Genomic DNA, 24,744 nt, shown 5'->3' with positions numbered 1-24,744 from the left:
TCTGTAGTACCTACCTGTCTAGGTAATAGGTATGCAATTATGCATGTAAAGAAATTTTACCTAATCTGATAATAGTGAATTGGATAAAACATGATACTGATGATTATACATCTTTAAATGTGTTTAATCATTCGTTAATCTTCGGTATATGCGTATTTTGCCAGTTTTCCATGTATGGTTTTGTATTTAATAACAAAACCCTTCTCGACGCAAAGACAATAAACATAATCATTAATTTTTTGTTATTGTGATTTTTGTAAATAACTATTATAAGTAAATGATTTTTTATCAATAAAAACAAACAAACAAACAAAACAACCAGAACGCGTTACGCGTCAATTTCTGATGGTGAATACGACATCGTCGGCATCGTCGAAACAGCTCTGTCCCCAGAGGTAAAAAACTCAGAACTTGTTCCCAACAGTTAGGGGAGACTAGGGATACTTGATACAGAAGGAGACATGATACACGTTCAAATTTCCCGGTTGGGAAGGTGTTGTAAATATTTAAAGACCACCAATCATTAAGAGGTGGCGTTACATGTAAATCACCAAAACTTTGATGAAATACGGCCATCATTGACATTACTGTGGCAGTTAGAAGTTTTTTCGCGCCTACGATCTGTATTTTACGTGACGTGTTGGAAGCAGGTACATCGTGTAAGTACTTACCCATCTATTTGCCGGTATTATCATTTGATAGTAAGTTGATATGCTTACATTTTAGTACATAAGGTTTGGTGCAATTGTTATTTATGTTTTACTAGATCGTCATTTTTTGTCGCGGTGTGTTCATGGGACACTTGATACATTATATTACCGGGAGATTTGATACGTAATCAGTGCGGTATTACGTGGGATTGGTAGATGAAGTTCTTGAAGAAAATTTGTTAAGTGTGAATTTTATGCGACGTAAAAAGCCAGGTTATTTTTTTGTGTATCCAGAAGTGCCGGATCAATCATATGTGCCTCTCGCTGACGCGATCAGACTCCCTCCTCCGATTGTCACAGGAGGAACAGCGCGTATGCACCGCAAACTATCATTTCCCGTAAATTTCGAGAAATATCCAACTGTAATGTAGGTGTGGTTTTAAGAGTAATGATTATTGTTTGTTTTGCAGAATTATTTTTGAGTTTTGATTAATAAATCTTATCCTCCAGGATTGTTTTAGTGCATGTATCAATCCTCCCAAGTCATGTATCACGTCTCCCATACCAAAGGAGACATGATACATTTGCAACTTAAAAAAAAAAATTATACCCAAATAACCTTTGCTCTAGTTCCGAAGTACAAACGTGGCAATGGAAGTAAACACAATGAGCTTTGATAATCGCTCTTTACCTTGGAGAAAACTGATAAATAGCCAAATTTATTAGCATTACGGTGTTACATGTATCAACCCTCCCCAGTCTCCCCTATTCGGTTTTTAGAAGTGATCGTAATTTTGACATTATAAACAAAAGGTGGGGTGGTGGATCTTTACTCGCTCTAAAAAGTTATATAAGCTGCAAGTCAATTGACACCAGTGTGTTTTTAGAACTAGTTCCAGAAGTAGACATTGTTGGTTGTAAATGCTATTTCAATAATTTATCATTGATTGTTTTTGTTATTTATATTCCACCATCTATTAGTGTATATAATTTCGAAATGTTCTTTGAAGCATTTCAACGTACCTGCCTAAATTATGAATATTTGTTAATACTTGGTGATTTTAATGTACCGAGTTTTGTTTGTCCTGAAGTTGTTGACTCCAAAAAAGAAATTCTGGTTGATTTTCTGGATATGATTAACTTGAACCAATTTAATTCAGTCAGGAATCATAACCAACGACTTCTTGATTTAGTAATAAGTAATTTGAGTTGTGAAGTATCTCACGACATGTCTCCGTTTTTACATGAAGATGCGCATCACCCAGCATTAACGTTGTCTCTACGACTCAACATGCCTAAACAGCAATTTCCAATCTCTCACATCAAAAAATCGTATAATTTCAAAAGATGTGATTTTTTAGGATTGTACAAATCTTTGTCTGAAATCGATTGGTCATTTTTGCGACATCATGATGATGTCGATGAAGCATGTGCTGAGTTTTATTCAGTATTATATAATGTTTGCGATAAATTTGTACCTAGATACTCACATCGTAAAACCACTTATCCTAAATGGTTTACAAGTGATATCATTTATAATCTGAAGTTAAAAACCAAACATAGGAAGATGTTCAAAAAATTTAATACTGACTATGATCGAAAGGAATTTTGCCGATTACGAAAGTTAGTCAAAGTACAAATTCGTACATCTTTCAATACCTACATTTCGGACGCTCAGAATTCGTTAGTCAATAATCCCAAAGCGTTTTGGTCCTTTATCAGATCCCGTAAGGGCGACAGTAGAATACCTGGCATAATGCACTTAGCTGACGAGACATACTCAACCCCTCAAGACATTGTTAATGGGTTTAAAAATTACTTCTCTACGTTCTATCGAAATCCTGGAGATGCAAGTTCGTCCCCAGTTAGTTGCACTAACGCTCCTTGTATTCATTTACCACAAATTACAGATATAATGGTTAACGAGGCCTTAGCTAAACTAAAAGATAAACAGACGGCTGGTTATGACGAAATTCCATGCTTTCTTGTTAAAGACTGTAGACCAATATTAATTAGTCCACTCTGTACTATTTTTAATTTAGCTCTTAGATCTCAGCATTTTCCCAGCATCTGGTCTATAGCCAAAATTTGTCCGATACACAAAACTGGCAAGCAATCGGACATCGCAAATTACAGACCTATTAGCATACTTTGTGCTTTCTCAAAGGTCTTTGAAATGGTTTTATATGATTTCATCTACCCGCTGGTAAGAAATTATATCTCGCCACATCAACACGGCTTTATGCGACATAGGTCGACGACAACTAACCTCGCTTGTTTTACAAATTATGCGTGTCATATACTGGATAACCATGGTCAAGTGGATGTGATCTATACCGATTTTCAGAAAGCTTTCGACACCATAGACCACTCGATAATAATCAATAAACTAGACAGCATTGGATTTAGTCAATCACTTCTACTACTATTTACGTCTTATTTGTCACACAGGTCTCAATATGTCACCTATAACGATTTCACCTCGGATTTGTATGTTGCATCATCTGGTGTGCCTCAGGGTTCCAACCTGGGTCCTCTGTTATTCTTGATATTTATTAATGATATCGGCGCGTCAATATCTAATAATTTTTTGCTATTCGCCGATGACCTCAAGCTATATTACTCTATATCATCCATAAACGATTGTCTGTTACTGCAGGATCGTATAAATGCGATCTTTAGTTGGTGTATTGCAAATAACTTGCACCTAAACATTAAGACGGAATCCCGTATTATATGATTATACACTGAATGCAGTATCACTAAATCGGGTGGTATCCACTACAGATTTGGGAGTTGTATTTGACAGTGAATTACGTTTTGCTGAGCATGTACGTCAAATATCCAGTTCAGCCACCAAAACATTGGGCTTTCTTATAAGGAATAGTAAAAATTTTACCAATTTACACACCATGTTCTCACTATATTATTCCCTTGTGAGACCTAAACTAGAGTACTGTTGCTTAATTTGGTATCCCATCTATGATGTCCATATCAAAGCAGTGGAAGGAATCCAAAGAAAATTTCTTAAGTATATGTCCTTCAGGGTAGATGGAGTGTACCCAGCAAGAGGGTCTTCTCAAGAACTATTGCTTGAGCGCTTCTCTTTTGAATCGTTAAGTAAGAGACGCATTTCTAACAGCATAAAATTTCTTCATGGCATCATAACCAATCATGTTGATTGTCCTTCCCTACTTGAATCCCTTAACATATCTGTCCCAGCACGCACTTCCCGGTTTCCAAAGACATTCTTAAATCCCATTCCCAAAACTAACATATTATCAAAATCCCCTTCCTTCATAATGTCGCGTAATTTCAACATATACTGTAGACATGCAGACATTAATTTTTCTCCTCTATCTGAAATTTTGAAATTTGTTTAAATTTGTTTTCTTTTATGTATTTGTTTTCTTTTATGTAATGTCATGGTTTAATTTAGTTACTTAATTACATTGTAATAGGTTTACTCTTATTTTTATTTTATCTTGCATATTATCTTTTTGTCTATAGTGCCGCTTGCGCAAACGTAACAAACTTTAATTTTGTTCTGTTATTGGATACTTTGTATCTGTAGAACAATAAACATTATTATTATTATTATTATTAAAACAAACAAGTAGGTTAAGTACACAACCTCGCTATTTTTTGTTATAGCGAAAGCGATAGACCAGCAAAAAGCGTAAAGTACCTACTTATAATTCAAAACTGCTTGCGCTGAGTTTTTCAAAAATTAAATTTTTAAAATTAGTTACACATAGAAAACTATCTCTCGGAGAATTTTATAGTTTTCGCCTACCTTCTAACTATAAAAATTTACCAAAATAAAAATATCCCCCTTACATAAAAAACTGGGATAACCTAGGGGATAACATTTGACTGTTAGGTACCTATACGGGTTTTAAAAATTTGATGTAGGTTGTTGTTAAATTTTTTCAATGAAGACAATCATCAACTGAAAAAAAAAACTAACGGCAAGATAAATATCTTCAATTTAAACAAAATAAGTCACAATTACGATCCGTAAAAATCCGGCATTATATAACTATATTCAGGGCATAAATTGTCAATGATTGAAAAAGGGTGCATTAAAATGTTCAACAAACTTCCTCTTGACATTCGAAATGTGAAAAATTGAAAACAGTTCAAACAAATGGTGCACCACCTAATCTTAAATATTGAACCTTATAGTGTAGAAGAAAATCTTCATCGTTCAGTCTTCGTCTTCCAGCTTCTTGTATTTACTGTATTTGACGTTATAGGTATGTTGCTTCCTGTGTTTATTTTATTATGTACATTTTTCAAATAAATAAATATTATTATTATTATTATATAGGTAATTATGGAATTATAGGTCCTTCTTGTCACAGAACTTCTGTTGCACGCCATCAACGACAATAATTGTAGTACTTACCAAAATAAAATCGATTGTAGTGATTATACGTCATTTAGTATAATATAAGTATAATAATAGTATATATTTAGTCGAGGGTAGTTGCCCACTGCAAGATTGATGTCTTTTTCTTCTCGTGGGCTAGATAAAGATGAAAATATAATAGCATCATTTGTGTAGAACTCACAGGCGACTAAGGTTTTGCAGTGGGTGTCCACTTGAGGTGATTGACGTGACTGTTTTTATACTAGAATAGCAATAGGTAGTTATTGCGATCACCGTTTTTTGGACATGTTTAAGAGATAACGACTTGACGGACAAATTTTGGATACGTACCTATACATATTAGGCATACGGAAACGACAAATAACGAGGCGGATTTTTGAAAAAAAATTTTTTCTACAACTGTCAAAAAACCTGTCATTTTCTGACGGATTTCGAAACGCGAAGTACTAGATTTTTAATCGGTTAATTAATAAGTAAGGTTGCTCTTGACAACGTGCGCGAAATCGTCAACAGTGAAAAAAAGTATTTCGCGCACGGGACAAAGTTGAACATAAACAGCAATTTAAGGGAGGTATTGCATTGGGGTAAAAATGACCCCCCCCCACTTTTTTTTTACGGAAATACACATTTTGAAGCACCGAGAATCCGAATCAAACAAAATCTCGATGATGTCGGTCTGTCTGTACTCTTATATCCGACTAAAGTGTTGAACCGATTGGAACGAAATTTGGTACACATATTCTTAGGCATAAACGGTAGAGCTGAAAAGTAGAATCGCGCATGCGCAAGCGGGTCAAACTCTCATTTTGGAGAACCGACTGAAACCAAATTTGTTAAACATATTTTTAAACATAAAAGGGCAGAATCGTGCATTTTAGTAGAGGGAGAGGCGTTATCTATCTATACCTACAGCACGGTGATCCATTATGTTATTCGTCTACTTTTAGTATATACTGAACAGGAATTTAAACATTCAATTAAATTACTAACAATTTGAACTTGTACTTCCTTTGTTTCAACAACTAGGACCAACTGCAGGCTGCAGGCTTTCCACGTATTGGTTGCCCACGGTTTCTTCTTGACCGGAGCTTGTTCCAAATTTCCAATCACACTGCAACCGGAGTTCCCAACCCAATAACACGGAAGCTGGGCACTGTTGTGTCGTTTTCTGCACCGCATCCGCCATCAAGAATATCTAGATATGGGTCCCTCCCACGTTGGTGAACGGACACAAATATTGACAGATACTTCCCCATTATCCTACTCATACGTTCTACGATTCCTTATGACTGTTGGTGTATAACAGCAGTTCTGATCTTACGAATGCTTAATATGTGACACATCAGGTTTTGGAATAGCGGCGACTCAAAATTTCGCCCCTGATCAGTGTGTACGAGATCAATACCTTTTCCTGCAAATGGTCGACACACGTTGTATTGATTCTTTAGTGCGTTCTTATTTCCTACTAGTCCGTTGATGCTTGCGCATTTTCTGCACCCACGTTCTTTCGCACTCCATATCATTCTATTAGTATTTCAGATGTTGAGGTCTCCGGTATACTTAGCTGCGCAGTAGTGCACTTGATGTAGTCGTTCTATCACAATTAATTTAACCCGCGGTATAGCTCTCGCTCCTTACCTTGCGGAAATTTCTTTTTAGGTTTCTATCTACCTATTGTACCAGTATATTGTTGTAGACCTAACCTTCACTTCTATCCCACGATTTACCTCTAGCTAGCTCAGTTGTAATTAAAATCTACCCGCATCTCAAGGTCCAGCTGGATTCTGCCACCCTACAGGTAGCTTATCCTTAAATTCCAGAAATGATTTAATCAACTTGAAACAAAGTAAGAGACGCCGGACTCTAATAAACAAAACCTGGATTGCCGGTTTAATTTCAAACAAAAAATTTAAATTTCTGTTTTACTGTTACAATTTTAAACAGATAAATGCATGACAAAACAAAATACTAACTACTACTTACTTTTAAAATTAGTCCGCGTACTATCCGTACACAATCACGTAAACCAACCACTCAAACACCGACGTCTTCTCTCTTCGGGTACCCACAAATTCAAAACTTCGTGTTTCCGCAAAATATCTTAAACTTCTCAATTCTTCTTAATTCTAATTAAAATCCAACCGCGGAATAACGTAACCGAAGAAGCGCCGGTTGGCTTTGTAACGACCCAAAAGCCCCGCTCTCTTCCAAAATTTTCTATTTAAGCCCTTCTCCTTTCTTCAACATCCCGTCCGCCAATCACGCGAAGCGTCGATTTTTCAACTTCTTGCTAAACGGCACGTACGCCCGGCAATTCTGCGAAGAACCTTATCTCTACTTCGCGCTATACCTCGTTAACGGCAAATAAAATTTAAAAAGAAATTTACATCGAAAAAAATTCTTTAAAAACAGGAAATTGAACCAAAACTATAACATGAAATTTACGCAATCCTGTGTCTCAAATTATTAATAACCCCCCCCGGTTAATTAATTGAACTAAACAAAATTGTCACATCCAGACGCTCTATAATTTCTTTCAAGTTACAACTAAAACAAAATAACACAACAATATTTATAGGATTATAGATTAAGAAGTAGACATGGGGATATACGTGTATTGTTTGGTTTTCCCTACTAAAAAAATCTCTGCTGAATGGTGCCTAATTGTATGCAACCAAAATAGTTTTTTAAAACAAATACAGATCTGGCCCTCACATTAATTAATTTGAATATTGTTGCTTTGACTTCACAGAAAATCTCTTAGGCTCCTTAAATTATTACTATAACAATAAAGTCAATAAATATAAATAAATAAATAAAAATAAATAAATAAGTAAACTGTTACGGGCACTACCTATACCAATGACAATATCAACTTTTTCTTCAAATTATATGACATTATATGAATTGTATGACAACCAATAAAATTAAGCGCCCTTCAGAAGAGATTTTTGCCCAGTTGCACCATCAAAATTAAGCCTTACTTAAAGTTACGACGAACTTAAGCCTATGGCAACGATTATTAAAACAATCGTTGCTATGACATTTAAGTCATGCTTAACTTTAAGCGATGCATTTAAAAGTGGACATATGGAAACAAGGAAATATACCCATGTCTACTTAATAAATAGCACTGTATATATCACTTCCAAGAAACACTCCAACTTTCGCAATTATGAACCGATGTCGACCAAACTTCAAAGGTTGGTGTAGCTCGTACATTTCCGGCCAAGTGTGTGAATTAGCCTCAGCCAATATTATATGTTAATGCTGCTAAAGGAATCTACCTGCACCTGATCGAAAGGGATTTACTCGATTTAGGTACTTCCTTATAAATCTGAAAACCAAAAGTTGGCGCTTTGGTTTCACTACAGACGAGTAAATATAAGTTCAAAATGAGATACTTGAAGATAAATTCGAAGTCGAGCTCGAAATGTCCGGTTTCGTCAAGCAGAAAAGAAGACAGTGGTGTCGCGTCAACTGTTGATTGTACCGTACTCGGCCGCAAAGAAAAATCCCGGATACTGTCGATACGGTACTTACTTAATAGTGCGCAATTGTTTTGTTAATTCCAATCTAAAATTCTCGTACATCTCTCGTGATAGTATTACAAGGATGTTACCTCTAGAATTCTCACTTTGCCAAGTTAGGATTTGGTGTCAAAAACAATTTTTTGCTTGTACCTAATTAACTTTGTTCTTCTCACCCGGAGTTTTCTGAATAATTTATGAAAAAAAAGAAAGAACCTTGCTGCTTTATTAATATTACCAAAAAGATTTCAGTTACCTTCCTAACCGGACAAATTTTACTCAATTTCTCTTTGGTTATTGACTCTTCCAGTTTGTACTTCTATGCGTCGCAAAAATTCGAAAACTGGCTCCATACCCAGAATTTACCCCGTTTGCGACACGAGCGAGCTTGCGAGCGAGTGGATGAGGTGATCCCGAGTGAATAAGGGTTATTTGTGTTTTACATAGGTATGGCGTTACGTTATACGGTTTCCAATGTTTACGATGGTTGCAAGTATTGCGAAATCTGTGAATTTTATTTAACAACCAAACCCACACGAATTTGTGGAAACAGTAACTTGAGTATTCAATGTCAAATTAGGGTTAGATGGTTAGCTATTAATCTTTAGTAAGGATCCTCAGATCCTTTATAGTTTTGTCTTGTCGTCCGTCCGTGTGCGCCAGGGTGTGTGCTATAACCCTTTTTAAAAGTGGCCGATTGTGCTGAAATTTTGTGTACGGGTACTTTGGACATTCCCTAAGTCATATATCGAGTTCGGATTTCCGCTAGATTATTCCCTTTGACTTTTACGGTTGCTGCGCCGGTACCGGACCGATTTTATAACGGACGTTGATACGTATGAATGCTCACATATAACTTAGTGTGTTTCTACAGTAGCCGGTAATTTCACAGGTCCATCAGTTTACCGCGGTCCGTTAAAAAAACGGATTGTGTGAAACCCAAAATTATTCTTTACCTACACATAAATTTAGGGTTGTAAAAACTTTCAAACGCATTATTTTGATGCTGAAAGAGTACACCACGTGCACATTTGATAACCGCATGTGTGTGATTCAAAGATGTTAAATTATTTTTCTGATGCCACATGGATTTTGATCAAAACATGTCAAAATCGTTATTTATTCATGCACCAAGATCGTTGGGAAAAAGACCAAGAGCATTATCTCAATGGCCAAAACATGAGCAAAGGCGATAAGGTTAAAATATTAACACGTTGGGGGGAGGGGGGGGGTAGGTAACAGTTTATTGTGTGTAATGTTGGTTGCCTATAGTCATCTTTTCCATGCCAGTATGAAAGAATACCGCCAGTATCATGATTCCATGCGTTCGATCCGTGAACACTGAGAAGAGACATATATAGATGATCTGATGAGGACACCAGTATCAGAACAGAGGGGGAACAAAAGTCTCAGATACAAAGAAATGTCTGCAGTTTTACTAAAATACGTCATATATATTTAGAGTAACTAAAACACCTTTTAATAAAGGAAAAGATTTCTCATTTGAACTTGAGTAAAATAGTTTCGTGAAATACAATATTGCGATCCATATGTTCTTAATTACAAACATGTTATGATGGTTTTCCGCAATCAAAATACGATTAGGTACTTATATGGGGCGGCGTTCATTAACGTATAAAATTTCCAATACAAACGTGAAAATCTCCTAAAAAATACATACCAAAAGGTCGATTAAACGTGAATTTGTAACACACTTGAAAATTGTTTCGATTCGCATTACAAACCGTTTAATTCAATGCGCTTTACTTATTAAACCGTATCCCAAATTAGTGGCGCGCCTATTAAAAAACGGATTGAAAATAAAAATCTACTTACTGACAGTAAAAAATTCTCTGATGGCATTTTCATCGTAAAAATTCAGTTTTTAAGCTATAAAAGCGATAATTGATAATTACTTCGCATTAATTGCCGTCCATAAATTTGTGTGACACGAAGAAGGTGTAATCAATTTTAAGAGAATGGCCTCTGCGTAATTTATTACGTTTATAAACATATTTCTAAATCTAAATGATAGTTACAACTAAATTGGTACAGAATGTATTAAATTACCGATTACTAGATTAGGGTTGCGACCCTTCGTCTAAATTTCAAGCCATCCTAGGGTAGTTGACGTAATCACATGGGACAATTCATAGGGAGTAATTACCCGTAAGTTTATCAGTCGCAGGGGATTTAAATTATTTACCCTATAAACTTTGTACATTTTTATTTTACAGTAGGTATACTTTTTTTAAATTGTACTTATGGGGTATAATAGGTAATATATACTGCAATAAAACCATCTTATATTACTCTTATGTTTTTCTTTCTTGTTGACACAGTGCCGAAGATAAAAGTGATTGCAAAAGATTCTTAAATGACGGAAAGTACTTAGATTGGACAAATTTAGATAAGCAGCATTACTTTTATTGCGTCGGTGAGCGCGCGGACGCCATATTTTTAAATATGTATAATAAAATTTCATGATACGTCATTTGTCACTTATTTAAAAACAGTGGTGGACCAATATGTAATAAGTAATTCATCATAAATGAATTTTTTACAATTTTTACAACAAAATTGATTGATCAAGTATTACAGTTCGTTGAAAATAATTTCTTTACAATAATTGTTCAAAATGTTCATTATGTATCACCGTTGAGTGAAGGTTAATTACTCAATGGTTTCACACTTTCTCTTCAAATCGAAAGCAGGATAAAATGTAGGGTTTCAATTTGCTCGTGGCAAATGCCTTTTTGTCGCTTTATTAACGAGCTCATAGCGACTTTATAATTGTGCGGTGTCTGTCCGTCTGTCTGTCTGTCCGTCCGTCCCTCTGTTCGTTAGCACGATATCTCATAAACGAATGGACCGATTACGATGAAATTTTGCAGGTGGATTATTTATCAAATTCGTAGATCGGAGTTCGTGAATTGGCAATGTAGGTCAAAAAATAAAGAAAACCCTTTTGACATCTCCGTTAGTTATGAACCGAATTGGATGAAATTCAATATGCGCAGGGCTTTAGCCATATCAAACGCAACTCCAAAAGTTGAGCCCAATCGATCAGCGTTCACAGTGCCCTCTTTGCATCTCGACCATTTATAAACTTTCTTATGTATGAAGGTATTTAAATGAAATTTGATACATAGCCACTTAGAATAAAAGCAAATTTATCTCCAGTTTTAAAATTTGGTTGTGCGCATGCGCAGTGCCAACCTCGGTGCCAACTTTCTTATTTATGGAGGGATTTAAATGAAATTTGATACATAGACACTTGGAATAAAAGCAAATGTAGCGCCAGTTTCCAAATTTGGTTTTGTGCATGATGGGCAGGTGCCAACTTTCTTTAATATACTATTCTGATACACATGCGATATCTATATTAAATCTGGCTAAGAAGGTAATGATATAACGTTGATAAGCAACGGTAAGATATGTGGGAAATAGTTACTTGTATTGTACAACTAGAGAAGAAAGTGGAGTGGTTCGAGTTGAAAAACACTTTCTTCTCAGTTTTACACATAATTTTTCTGAAACTACAATCAAAATTGAAAAATTATCGTACGCAAGAATGAAGTTTGACACATAGCAATCTGATCCTACATGTTAAATTTTAAAATGCCATGATTAAAATTAAAGGAGCAATTGTTTTTTATACTTTCCTCACTAGAGAGGAAAATCACAATTTCTTCACCCTTTTTAGAGACGGAAGTAGTTGTGTCTAAAGTAGTTTCAGAAAAAGATAATTTTGTATAGGTCCTACGTAAGATTTCATGAAATCAATGACGGCACGAATTACAGATTCGACGGACGGGCTAAGGTTAGCCCGGTTAGCTGCGGTGGGATTCGGGTTGCTGTGCGAACTAGGCTTAGCTTAGTGTTCCCTTGATTTTTTAAGACGTTCGCATAGAGCATCTATTTACGAAATTTGTGTTGAAGTTTGGTGGTAATCGACGATTATTGGTTTGTTGAGATCAGTTTTGTAAAAGTGTTGTATATTTGAACAACCACGAAAGTTTGCAGGGTGATTTCCGCCACAGTTTGCGCAGACCGGAGCTTCTGTTTTGTCTTTGGTATATTCGTTGTCTTCGCAGGTCATGCATTTCGCAATGCAATAGTTTTTTCTGTTATAATTGTTGGCAGCCGTGGCGTGGCATTGGGGTGTTTTGTTGGGTTTCCTTCTCGCTTCGATGGTAACGTAGCACGAATGGATATGTTTGATTTTAAATACGTTTTTTGCCTCTTCAGAAGCCTTCAAGTCCACTGAACAACGTAGGGCCGTATCTAGATATAGCCGCACCCTTGGCTAGACTTAAACTTTGCGCTTCCTACAAACGAATTGACTAGGTACTATACTACTCGGACTACTACATCCTCGGCTACCCCAATTCGTCTCGTTTATGCAGGTGCAGTTAAACTCAAATATATCATCCCTTGGAACTGATATCTTTTCTAAGCAAAAATGCTTGCTTCAAAACTATCGTATCTAATCCGCTATTTTTTTCGTTCTGTTCAGAATTCCATTGTTGTACTCGGACAAAAACGAAGTTTGCCCTTTATTAAATTAAAAACTAATTAGTTCGCGATAGTCGACAATTTTGTATGATACATTTTTTTTTAAATACCTAATAATTGATATTGTCTACAGTCAAGACCGTGCTCCCGGTTACTCGTATTTTGAATGGGCGACCACTCGAAAACTTCGCTCGTTAAGAAAAAATAAGGGTTACTATTTGAAAAAAAAATTGTATGACGTCACGGCGCTAAAAACTCATATTAAGATAACAATTTTACATCTATATGTCTAATGTACATTGCCAAAATTTTTACTAAATCAAAACAACCGCCCGTGTGGACCAGTGGCGTGAAAGCTCTACTGCGGTACTAAGAGTCTCTAGTTCGAATCCGTGTTTGGGTATGGATATTTGTAACTTACTAAGTATATTTTACTTAAAAATGAAGATCCAAAAATTAAAAAAATATATAAAATAAATTTTGCGGAAAAAAATATTTTAGTTTTTTAACTTTGACATTTTTTTCTGTCTTTTGTAATAAAATTTATCCCGCATACTTTTTGATGGGTGCACATAAAAAAAGTCTTTCGTATAATTTATTAAAAAATGTGCGTTGCTATTTGAGAAAGTGACCATCCTTCGTCACGGTTGAAATTGTTTGGGTGTTTGAAGATCTAAATGCCCTCGCGGATTTTTCTTCAGTGTAAGAATCCCTTCTTCCACCGAAGAAAAATGGAATAGAGACTTGGCTTCTTGAAACCGAATATATTGTGACCGTATTGAAGAGAATGCGCAGCAACCACCGACTTACAGCTATGATGACCTCGAACATGCTAACTGACCTATACCCAGTTTCGCGGATGTAGACTGAATCATGAAAATGCGATACACGATACACCTCTTTGTAAAATAGGGGCTCGGCATTATTAGATAATTGGAAAAAGCAAATTTAAGATCGATGCCCAATCTGAATGGTTCATTTGCAAATTTCGCTTATGGTACCCACATTCGCTTATCTTGCACTTTGCAACACTTAAACACAATGCATCAAAACTGCCGACATGTTTATAAACAAAGAATATATTCTGCGATAACTTGTTGATGTGTCTAGTTATATAGCCTGGTATATAGTCTAACTAAAGCTCTCTTATGGAACTAACGCACATGTTTAGTATAATCTTTAAAGGATGAATACAAACGCAATACTTCGCCAACAAGGTAGCCGCACGTGGCGTTCGAGAATATTTCTTAGAGATATGATTATGCTAAATCAATCAAAGTGTGCAACACGCAAAGCAGGCGAATAAATAGAAAATGGCTGATTCATTAACTTGAAGCTTACCGGTAAGACCGGCTGATCCCGGTGTTGCGGTAACGACCACCTAATGAGAGTTATCCATGAAGTTACTTCTAAGGTTAGGAAATGCCTGTTTAGCTTTCGATTTGGTGCATAGAAAATATGGCGATAGCCCGAATAACAAGTAAGTAATTAGGCTAAAATATTTATATTTTATATATTTTAGTAATTACATTTCGGTTTTGGACTTTATTGTCAAAAAAGGTCGACTGCATTAAACTTGACGTCGAATAGATTTTCTTTTACAAAGCAATTAAACTCACCCCAAAGGCCAAAACGTTTCCCCAGAGGTAGCTGCGAGATAGGTATAAAATACAGGATCTGTTGTTATAGTGGTGAATTTGTGGAAAATTTAAAATAATTCTTAGCGTATTTTTCCAAATGAGAAACGTATAGCTATTGTACACAGTCAGCGTTGTCTCTTTTACAGGAGCGTATGGCTATTGATCTCAAATTTTGGAGTGGTTGGGTCGAAACTCGGCTACAGTAGAGAGATCGAACCCAATCTCGGGCATTGACTTTTATAAGTGTGTAGTGGGGTTGAGGTATATCTTGGCTAAAATCTCACCCACTTAAAAATAAAGGCAACAAGCGGTTGCAATCAAATAAAACAATTTCCGTCTCTTCATTTTCCGGTGTCTTCGGTTACTTTCAATTAGAAAGTGCGATGGGTTTGAAATTTGCGTTTAGCGGGTTTAGTTCTAGCACAGATATACGTAAAACGTATATCTGTGGTTCAGTGGTAGAATTATAGGAAAGAATTTAAGTTCATTCCGCTCTCACTGATATCTCATTAATTCTTAAGAATTTGTAACCAAAAAGGATAGGAACATCGGAAACCATATGTACGCCCGGAGAAAAAGCTATCACTAGAAAGCAGAGTTCCCTCTAAGGTTATTTAAATAGTGAAATACTTATACCAGTGGCGAACATTGTTTGGCATATGTCGCGGCCCAGCGCGATGGCAACAAAGTAGTGGTGAAACGTCCCTGATAGTGCCTACCAGGGACGCATCCTCACGACAGTTGACTAAATCCTAGGAGAGACGGCGACGCCAGGCATATGTCAAAGTTTCAAGGTTCAAGTTTCAAATTTGGAAAAATATTAATTCAAAATTTATACTCCAATATGTTTTAGAGAGTTTATGTAAATTTCAAAATTGGCTCTCTTTGAAACAAATATCTCTTTTTATTCCTCCTTGTAGAACAACAATTCCAAAAAGTTATTTAAATAGTGAAATACTTACATTTATGTAAAAGTAAGCATTGAAATTCAGGAACTTTATATAAACACACTAAAAAGCTTAATTCATACTAATTATTAATTCAAATACCCCTAAATCTAAATAACCCTATCTTAAAAATGTAATGATTATGAGCTTATAGATGGATCACTTTCAGTTCACTGCACGCATTTATGCAACACGTAGATAATATAGGTCTCTTTATTAATTATGCAGCCGGGTGACGTTATCCTTTGCACTAAATAGCAGATCACGTTATAGTCTGCTTCCCAAATTCGCTTAATATCGTTCTTGGTAAATGCCCCAAAATTTAATGCTGGCCAGTGAAAATAATCGCGGGCTGGTGAAATCAAAGCTATAGCTTATTTTATATCCCCATTAACGGAAGGCTTTATGTTTTCGCCTTGGAGCTGATATGTAGTACGTCTTCTACGCAAATTTGTTAATGCTTTGTAAGTTCTCGCCGAAAAAAACTTTTTCACTACACTTTTTAGCGCATTTTTTAAGAATTAAAAAAAATGTCCTATTGTTTGCGTTTTGTCCGCCCGGCCGTCCGTCCGGACCCACTTCTACCATTTTGAATTACTTCTATGGTCCTAGAGTCCTGGAACTTGTTGCAGTAGGTAGCCTGTACTATATAAAGGTCTCATCGAAATAAATTGGTATGCACGAACTATAACCTTCCCGTGCGACTCTTTTTCGAGATCAGTGAGCGACGGAGCCTGGGGGGGGGGGGGGGGGTTATCTCTCATTGTATTCTAATTCTTTCTGTACTCTTATCAAAGTACGTGGTGGAGTGGGAGGGGAGAGTGGAACTAGTTTTATCCTTCATGGTACTCTAATGTAAGGTCTCGACGAAAGGAATTAATTTCTGCCAACCATAGCCCTCCCCGCGACCTCTTATCGTGAGGCATGCGTATGCAAAATCTGAGACCAATTGGTTGTCGTATGTAAAGGTTATGCACGTTTTACTTTCAAAAACAGCATCTCAGGAAATAATTCGTGGAGGGTGAGGGGGGGGGCTTCCTTTAAGACAGCAAAACTTCAAGGTATATGCTACCTACTGCAGAAAATTCCAGGACTCTAGGACCATTCTCTTACAAGTGGTTCGAAACGACAGAAGTGGGTCCGAACGGACGGACAAAACGCAAACAATAGAACATTTTTTAATTCTTAAATGCGCTAAAATTACTATAAGAAACACTTGTATAATAAATTGGTTTTTAAAGTACTTGCAACGTTTACTCGTTGCGCCACTGTAGAATGTTGTCATTTCCATTACTTCTGGGGTAGGAATTAATTACCTCCAATCTTCATTTCTAAGGTACCGAGTTGTAGGTACATAATTGCTCAAATAATTCAAATGCAAAAGATAAAACTTTACAAAATATTACAAAATAAGGCGATAATTTTTTGGAAGTATGAGTGCATTTTGCTTATTGAATATATGGCAGAACGGACCGCGATTACTGGTGAGGATTATGGAAACCCTTACAGCAAAACAACTGAACTCATGGCGATTGCGCTGTTGCATGACAGGATCCACCTTTGTTCATGTCATTATCGCAAACGGTGGCGTCATGGAATAATCTCATTTACACCATGTAGAACCATCCGATTTCTTATTGTTCAAAAAGTTAAAAATACTTCAAGATTCGCAAATTTACCTACCTCAGCTGATGACCTGAAAATAGTATATTAAGATACAAGTGCATAATCAAGTCTTTAAAGCACGCGCAACGAGTTTAAGGGCACGACGCAAAGCGGAGTGCCTTTAACGTTGCAAGTGCTTTAAAGATCAATTATACAGTGTATCTTATAGTATTTTTTATTATACGTGCAGTATAATTTAAAAATAGGAAATACAATGAAATCATATTGACGTTATACTCGAATACATGTCTAATTAAGTGGGCTGGGTGTTCGTAATTTCACGATTGCCATGGAAATGTCACTTGACGTTTGCTTATAAAAATCACCGTCTTGGTGAATTAAACGATTTCCGTTGAAAAAGATAATACACCGTCCATTAAATCGATTGTTGTAAAATCTAAACAAACGTTGGTAGGTGTAAAATCCAACTCCAGCAAAGCCTATTATAAAGAATATGAAACTTGTTTCCATGGATGAATAGGAAGTTACTTACGAATACAGTCTTCAATGCATCCATAATGCTAGCATATATGAAGGAAATGCCAAAGATATTTAAATCTTCTATTGTAACGTTTCCGTTTACATTTGAATTGAAATTCCCGCTAAATATGAAAATATAAACTGAAGGTAACCAACAATAAGAATTTGGACAAAGGTAACTAGTAAGGGTCAAGGGGTTATCGAATGTGGAGAGGATAGAGGATTGAGCGTGAGAAAGATGGTTGAATGAATCCGAGAATATTGTTGTAATCCTGTAAGAAATTCAAAATTAATTAAATTGATTGAGACATTTACTACAAACATAAACTAAGTAAGTAATTATTTCATGGTAATTCTTTTATAACTCTCAAAATTCCGTTTCAAATTTTAGATCCATGCCAGACATATGTGATATTTGAAATTATATGAAATTCCTTTTAATTATCAAATAAACCCAATAACATTTGGTAAGAAGAAGTGTTAAAGCAAAAATTTATTTTAATTATACCTAATTTATTTTAGGGTTTATTTATTACTTATTTATTAGATAGTTAAAATACCAATTTGGATCATCGTATAATCTACCCTTAATTTACCAAGTTTGACCAATACCTATTTACCTCTGGAGCCGGAATCCACATCAGAATCTCATCCAACGCCGTCGTTTGGTAACCACCACCGAGTCCTAAAACAATAAAAAAATAGAAATCAATTTGGAGTAAGGTCAGAAAAACTGTTTATAAATTAAACTCACCTCATTAATCATCCAACACAAAACATATTGTGAAGTAATCACGACATACATAATCTGTAAGAGATCTCCGGTAAAACCCCACAACACCCACTCAAACATTCACCTCTCTTTCATTTCTAGTAGTCCTTAAAAAAAAGAAAATTTTATATTAAAAAAAATAATATTGACGAACCAGTTATTATTTTAGCGAACATTAAAGAATCAAGTATTTGTGTCAATGGTTTATTTCATATAGTTCTAGGACTGGGTTTTATTAATCGTACCCTAATTTGTCCAACGCAACCCTTGCGCCCTAATAATCCTTATGCTCTCCGGTTTTGAGCCGAGTGAAGGGGTATCGGTCCAACATTGTATGAACCATTGCCATACAGTTTTCTTACCAGGTAGTTTGTTTCTTGATTGATTTATTTTGTTGTCCATTTAACGATTGACCGTATTTACGTGACCTCTTCATGAACCTATCGAATTGGTATTTTTGCCAATACGAAAAGGTTATACTATATTTTGGTGCATTCATTCAAAACCTTAAAGCAATGCTGCTATTAAAAAGTGGAATAGGTTTGGAAGCATACCCTAAATTACGCGCGTTTGTGAAAGCTTCAACCAAAGGATAGGTACAAAAGCCAAAGAAATGTTCTGCATTTACAGAAAGCGACCTAAGGGGATTTTTTATTTCATCCACATGACAGTTTCAAAAGTCATACTTGAAGTATCGTTACTTAGCAACTTTAAAGCACGTGTGTTTTAAAGGCCCTTTTTCGCACGCATTTGAGTGTTTAAAACGGAGATTGTGATTCGTAAACGTAATTTTAAGTAGTTTTTTGACACGCAAACAAATGATTTTTTATACGGAGTAGATGGAGAAAGGACGGGTTAAATGATTTAGTGTAAATAGTAGAAATGAATTTTCTTATGCGTTTCGGTTTCGTTTCCTTCATAGCTAGGTAGAAAATTACAAAAAAACGCCTTCGTAGCTACTAATGCACATGTGTGGGTACCCCGCCAATACATCCTATAGGTTAAAGTTTATTTGAGCACTAGGTAGAGCACTGAAATAAAAACACGGCAGACGAGGACCAAGATTATTAAAAACCATAACAAAGAAGTGGTAGGAAAATCAGCATATTATACAGATGAAAGTGCATTTTGGTTAATACAGATCAGTATTTTATTAGCAAAAATTAAAATTATTGATCTCACGAGTTATCTAACTCAAAATATTTTATCGTTAAAATCCGCCACACAACACTTTTTACGATCACATAACTTGTTCAGTTTTTAAATCTTTCAAAAGTCAAAATTGGACGGGCCAAAACCATGTGTACGTATAAAATCGACGGTAAAAATATTTCCTGTAACGAGCAAAATTACAGGTTTTGCAAAAAAATATTTGAGTCTGCGATAAATAGTTCTCCGTACAACCACGGGAAACGCTGTAATCAGTGACAATTTAGCGCCATTTATGTTTCTGTTCTGTGAAGGTCTTATTCTTTGGTTGATACCATCTTAGTACGTGTAATTAGTAGTATCTTGAAAAAACTAAAATTCAACTGAAAATAGAAATTAACTCCCTAGTGTTTCTGTATAACTATGTATACCACGTGTTTAGTCTATCACTTACCAAAAAAACTTTTAATACAAAAGGCGCGATTGCGGTGAAATAACATCGACATTTCTCAAAAAACTCACTGAAATCTGGATAAACTTTCCGATCGAATTGACAGCACACAAATTAATTTTTTGACGGATATATGCCGATCGATGTAGCTGTTAAAACAATTACTGCCTCACCGTCAAACGCGCGATGTTTAAATAGTCGTTAAGTTTTCTCCAATTTTCCAATTTTCTGCGCGATTTTCTTAGTTTTTCTTGCCGTAAGAACCTTCTACACAGTATTACAAAACTTTTAAAAAGAAGATGAATGAAATCGGTAAAGTCGTTCGAAAGTTATTGCGTGACCAGAAGAAACAGGGGTTCATTTTTATATATAGAGATAATAACATTGGAATACTCTTCCTTCCATAAACAGCTCTCGACAGGACTGGAACAAATATGACCACGCGTTCTTGTGTAAAGGGGATCCTCAAGAAGGGGATTTTTAACTTACAAATGCACATTAGTCTAATTTAACCGTTATTTAATCACTTACTTCAACAAATTCTTGAATTTATAGCGTAGTTTTGGAAAGAACTGTTTGATAATACAGATTGGAAAAGTAAATTAAAAACAACAACAAATTAACCAAATAACGACGGCACTGGTGAAGAATAAGAATTAGTAAAATAACTAAAAATATATCATCGCCAATGGGCTCATCCCGCCTTCATTTTTTATTTCTGATCCACAAAGTACATTAAAAATAAAAAGACCCGTGTGTCCTCAATTTTTATTTGCGAGTAAAATAAACCCAAAATAAATTATTGAAAAGCTGTGTTTTTAGTCCGAATTTGAAACGCTTCAGACTAAATACGTCACAAACCTACAACCAATCACGTAGAAGTGAGCTGGCAACCTTACGCGAGGGTCTGACGTTTGTCACATTTGACGTTTTGAGAGGGATGTTTAACTGCATCTAGCACGAAAGTGACAAGTGCCTGTGACAGATGACGCAAGTTATAAATGCCATTCTCCTGCAATATTGCCAAGTCGTTATGTCATCTGAATGGTTCTAGGAGCTGATTGGTCAGGCGTATTACGTCACAGAGCCCGCCACAATCATATCGTTTTGAATAAACCTTTAAAACCGCACATGTTCATTATTTTTTTGCTAATCAGCCTCTATTTTTAAATAAACTTTTACTGTCCAAAAAAATGTTTTATGGTTTCAGGTACACGCTTATTAAATTTGAACTGCGGAATTCAACTACACTGTAAACCCCCATTCTATCGCGTAAAAAACACTAGAATTGTACGCGCGAAATTCAAACTGTCATCAGTTCTAATGATTCACCCGGTATAACAGAAAGCTTTTAGTGAAAATTTGAAGTCTCTGGCCATTGTAATTGCTGAGATCTCAGCCGTACAGCCAGTTAGCGAGCCAGACAGTCAGCTATAACGAACATAATAGCTTTTTTTTGTGTTAAAAATCCTATATAACTGAATACCGAACGATTCTCGAAATCTTCACGCATCTATCATTTTTACAACTATACATAGCTGAAAAACAATAGTGACTTTGTACCAATTTTCAAAGCGGTCGCACGTTTCTAAACAAAGTTTTGTGCACAGTGACAGACAGACATCAGCAATACAAAATTATAAACGCCCTCGAGGATCGTTAATAAATGAGATATTGTTGAAAATGTGCCCTGCGTGCATAAATATTGTTAGTCAACATTGTAAGCACTTGCAAAGTTGATAGGGTCCCAATGCCTACTTTATTTACTTATACTGTATCTCGTCGTTATAAACTCAGTTTATCAAAAGTAGAATGGTTGAAATAATTAAAATAGCTCGTTGATTGTGTAAAGCTACAATGTCGTTTAATTGCATACATTATGTCGTAAACATGGTAAGTTTTGTTTAACTTTAATTTAAAAATTACAGAAAGTGTAGAAATTATAGCCATAAAAGTACATGTGCCATATATGCATAAGTACGTACCTACTAATCAAGAGGGATGCTAGATTTCTAACTAAAGCATTGTGTATTGATCCTCTTCAATGACTTCCTTATATCCCAATCTCCCCTTAAACACATTGTATAAAAGAGTTATAAAACACACCTCGGTAAATTAGTAATTACCGTCGAGGGAATACAAAATGACGTTACAAAAGAGGTAGTTTGCCTTCTCAGTGACTGCGGCTTCCCATATGTGTCTTCTATTAGTGAATTTTATTTTAGGGCGCCATACTTTTATCTTTTTTCACCTTTCGCAATTTACGAATTGAGAAAATACACGAGAGAAAGAAAGAACAACATTCTGTTCAGAATGGCGAAACGATAGCTAGCTACCCTTGCTTATCGCGAATGGTAATACCGTTCCGAATTCACTCGCATATGGCTGGTTTAGATAGGGATTACGGGGAGTTCCTTATCCCTCGAGATGCTCTTTTACACTCACATATGAACTCTTCTCCTTAATGGAATTGGTTTAATTTTCGAAAATTTGTCTGGAAGCACATTTACAGTTCAGGAATTCATTTGTTGCGTTGTGAATTTATTTAGTGACACGGTCATTGTGCGTTGTAATAGAACGTATACCTACTGCGTAGTAAAGGTAATTACAAATTCTATTCACGCATCTGACAGGAGACCTTTATTGTTGAAAGATGTATCCAAATCGAGCTTATTGAACTAACCCATCGACAGATGTGACTTATTTAGGCTTAAATAAGGTTTTACTGAAGGGTTGACCTCCTCCATTATTTTCCATCATTTATGAATCACTATACTAATGACTTTTTCATTACTTGAGCTATATATTACACTATTCACTATGTAGCTGATACATTTTGTTAAAATTCAACGCAACCATTCACAATTGTAACAATTAGTGATTGTGCGTTGTACCCATCCTTCTACATATATATGGAAAAGATTATACCGCCTTAGTGTAGGATTTCTGATGGATGCATCCGTTACAAAAATTCACTCTAAAGTGAAATCGGTCTTTCTCGAGGTCTTTCTCTTCTTTATTGTAATAATAATAATAATATTTATTTATTTGCAAAATGTAGATACATAATAAAATAAGCACAGGAAGCAACATAACGTCAAATACAGTAAATACAAGAAGCTGGAAGACGAAGACTCAACGATGAAGAAATTCTTCTACACTATAAGGTTCAATACTTAAGACTAGGTGGCGCACCAATTGTTTGAACTGTTTTACATTTTTCACATTTCGAATGTCAAGAGGAAGTTTGTTGTTTAATGCACGCGTAGTAGCACCCTTTTTCAGTCATTGACAATTTATGCCCTGGATAGTTATATACTGCCGCATTTTTACGAGTATCGTAATTGTGACTTATTTTGTTTAAATTGAAGATATTTTTATTTTTGAATATAAACAAGCAGATTTCGTAGATGTAGAGTCCGAATGAAGTTAGAATTGAATACGTATTAGTTTACAACGGAGCAGGACAACTCGACGATGGTAAACTCGGCGATTCGAACTCGGCGATTCTAAGTCGGCGATCGTCAATTCGGCGATAATAAACTCGGCGACGGTCAGCTCGGCGACGAAACACTCACAAAATGATTATGCTATCACTGTCATAGGCAATTAGATTACCTGAAGCATACATTTGGGGGTGTTTATTCCACCTTGTAAAGAATCTTCGAAGAATCTTCCTGCAATCTCCTTGGGCGGTACAATTCTGATCCAGAATTTGCACTACCAGCGAAAATGATCAGTTCACTGGCGTTTGTTCCAGAAGCGGATGTGGTTACTGCCATTGGTGAATTAGAGAATTATTTGCCAGATGAATTCGAACCAATTTTGGAATGGTTCAGCAATAATTATATCGGCCGGCTAAGAAATAATGGGACCAGAGTGCCACCAACCTTTCCATCGGCGATTTGGTCCGTTTATTTTCGGACTTTAAATGGACGAGATAGAACAAATAATTTCGCCGAAGCATGTCATCGTAAGCTGCAATTAGCCTTTGGTTCTGGGATTACTGATCCCACATTATGGACATTCATAGAAAATGTAAGGAAGGTGCAGGCAGCATAATTATGATGCTGACTACGAAAGAGCAATAACAGTTATAATTTGATCAAGTTGGCGTCGCCGAGTTGACCGTCGCCGAGTTTACCATCGGCAAGTTGACCATCGCCGAGCTGGTCTCGCCGAGTTGCCCATCGCCGACTTGGTAGCGCCGAGTTGTCACGTAATTTCGCGCTTATATTTATTACTTTCTAATTTCCTCAAATGCCCATTTGAATACCGGCGTTAAATTCATTACCAATAAGTATATAATTTGCAGACAGACTGTATTCTATAAGTATCGATAATAATATGCATAAACATCTTGCTTAAAGGAAAAGCAACTAAAAAGGCGCGGATTCCTTATTTTCCATATCCCTTTTCCGATTACCCAAATGAATGTTTAATTTGAAGAAAGTGATAAAAATGAAATATGTAGGTATGTAATTATGTACGTTTAGTAGTTTAGTGTATGTTACGCACAAATATGGATAACGGTCAATGAGCGGAA

General features: G+C 35.8%; 1 protein-coding gene across 1 annotated transcript in view; it reads left to right on the top strand.

Moving 5' to 3' along the window:
• Positions 1-24,744, top strand: part of LOC116169213 (pituitary homeobox homolog Ptx1-like) — a 53,357-nt gene that overhangs the window by 3,098 nt on the left and 25,515 nt on the right. The window lies entirely within an intron of this gene.

The sequence above is a fragment of the Photinus pyralis genome, unplaced genomic scaffold (assembly GCF_008802855.1).
Source record: "Photinus pyralis isolate 1611_PpyrPB1 unplaced genomic scaffold, Ppyr1.3 Ppyr1.4_LG4, whole genome shotgun sequence".
In the NCBI taxonomy this organism is placed as follows: Eukaryota; Metazoa; Arthropoda; class Insecta; order Coleoptera; family Lampyridae; genus Photinus; species Photinus pyralis.
Note: the sequence above shows the minus strand (reverse complement) of the source record. Positions and strands in the feature narration are given on the sequence as shown.